General features: G+C 35.2%; 1 long non-coding RNA gene across 1 annotated transcript; it reads left to right on the forward strand.

Annotated features, from left to right (window-relative positions):
- Positions 1 to 305: 305 nt before the first annotated feature.
- LOC135156660 (uncharacterized) lies at positions 306 to 1,735 on the forward strand. The gene is made up of 2 exons (XR_010295716.1): positions 306 to 656; positions 1,566 to 1,735. It is a non-coding gene; the product is annotated as an uncharacterized LOC135156660 (long non-coding RNA).

Genomic DNA, 1,735 nt, shown 5'->3' on the forward strand with positions numbered 1-1,735 from the left:
TTCTACAAGGAGCATTGATCTTTCAATTATATATTTTGGACAATGTAAAAGATAATGTCTGACAGTTTCTACCTCAGGACATCTATCACAAAACCCTGTTGGATGGATCCCTAATCTTAGTAGATCTTGGTTAAGACCAGCGACTCCAAAACGGAGACGATGGAGTACAGTTTCCTGTCTTCCTAGATTACATTTATATGTGGATAGCACTGATGGTTGCAATTCTTTCAGTGCTGAGTTAGTTTTATTCCATCTTTCTTGCCAAATTATCTTACAACTTTTTGAAATAAGTTGCATAATTTCTGATAATGTTATTTGATTATGAATTTCTATTTTGTTTGATAAAGCTTTTTTTGCGCAGGAGTCTGCTATTTCATTTCCTTTTATTCCACAGTGACCAGGGATCCACTCCAGGTATACCTCTATACCTTTATATTTGAGTCTTGTACTAATAGTTAGAATTTCTGTAATGATAGGATCGTCTTTCCGATTCTGTAAAGATAAAAGTGCACTTAATGAATCACTGAAAATAACAACACCTGTATATATATCTAAATATTCTATCCATTCCAGTGCGAGAACAATCGCAATTAATTCAGCCCTATAGGAGGACGTGAAATTCGATAGTCTTTTGCCTTGGTAACAGGAAAAATAAGGTACATAAAAAGCAGCTGAGCTAATCCCCTTTTCAGGGGCTTTGGATCCATCAGTGTATATATGGAGTTGGTGTGACCATTTTGTATGTATCAATTCCAAACTCAATTGTTGTAATTGTATTGGATGATCCGATTTCTTGATTTGTGAACTCAATTCAGTAGATACAACTGGTGGACAAAATAACCAAGGTGGAAAGGATGGAGAAATAATATTTTCGATACTAATTTCTTTTCCTATCTTGGATTGGAGCCTGTAACCAAACGGTTTACTAACATTCTTACCTTTAAGATAATCGAACTGCCAGCATGGTTTGATTCGTGTTATTAATGGGTGATTATTATGTCTTTCTATATTTTGTCTATACTTGCTTGATAACATTTGCCTTCTTAAATCTAAAGGGGGTTCTCCCATTTCCACCTGCAGTGAAACTAACGATGTTAATGGCAGCCCACCAGCACATATTCTGAGTGCCTGATATTGCACCGAGTCTAACAATTTTTTTGTAGTTACTGGAGCACTATCATAAGCTTGACAACCATAATCAAAAATTGATCTAATAATTGCCCTGTAAACCATAAGTAAGGACTTAGATGAACTTCCCCATTTAGTTCCTGTTAAACTTCGCAATATATTTAATTTCCTTTTACTTCTTGAAACTACGTTCTCTATATGGGGATGCCAAGACAATTTACTATCAAATATCATTCCAAGGAAACGGTGATTATTTTTATAAGTGAGTATACTCCCTTCAAACTTGATTGTTGGAGGGGTAACGTTTGAAAGCTTAGTAAAAAATACCGGAACAGTCTTCTCAATAGAAAAATTGAAGCCCCAGTCTTTAAACCAGGTACATAATACATCTAGATAAGTTTGTATCCTTAATCTAATATTCTCTACATTTTTTCCAGAAAACCATACTGCACAATCATCAGCATATATGGATAATGTCACTTCAGGATCAATTGGAATATCTCTCATCATGACATTATATAGAAGGGGACTCAGAACACTCCCCTGGGGGAGTCCGTTATGGATTTGAAATGTTCTGGATTCAGTATTTGTAACTCTTACCTGAAAG

The sequence above is a fragment of the Lytechinus pictus genome, chromosome 14, assembly GCF_037042905.1.
Source record: "Lytechinus pictus isolate F3 Inbred chromosome 14, Lp3.0, whole genome shotgun sequence".
NCBI classification, from domain to species: domain Eukaryota; kingdom Metazoa; phylum Echinodermata; class Echinoidea; order Temnopleuroida; family Toxopneustidae; genus Lytechinus; species Lytechinus pictus.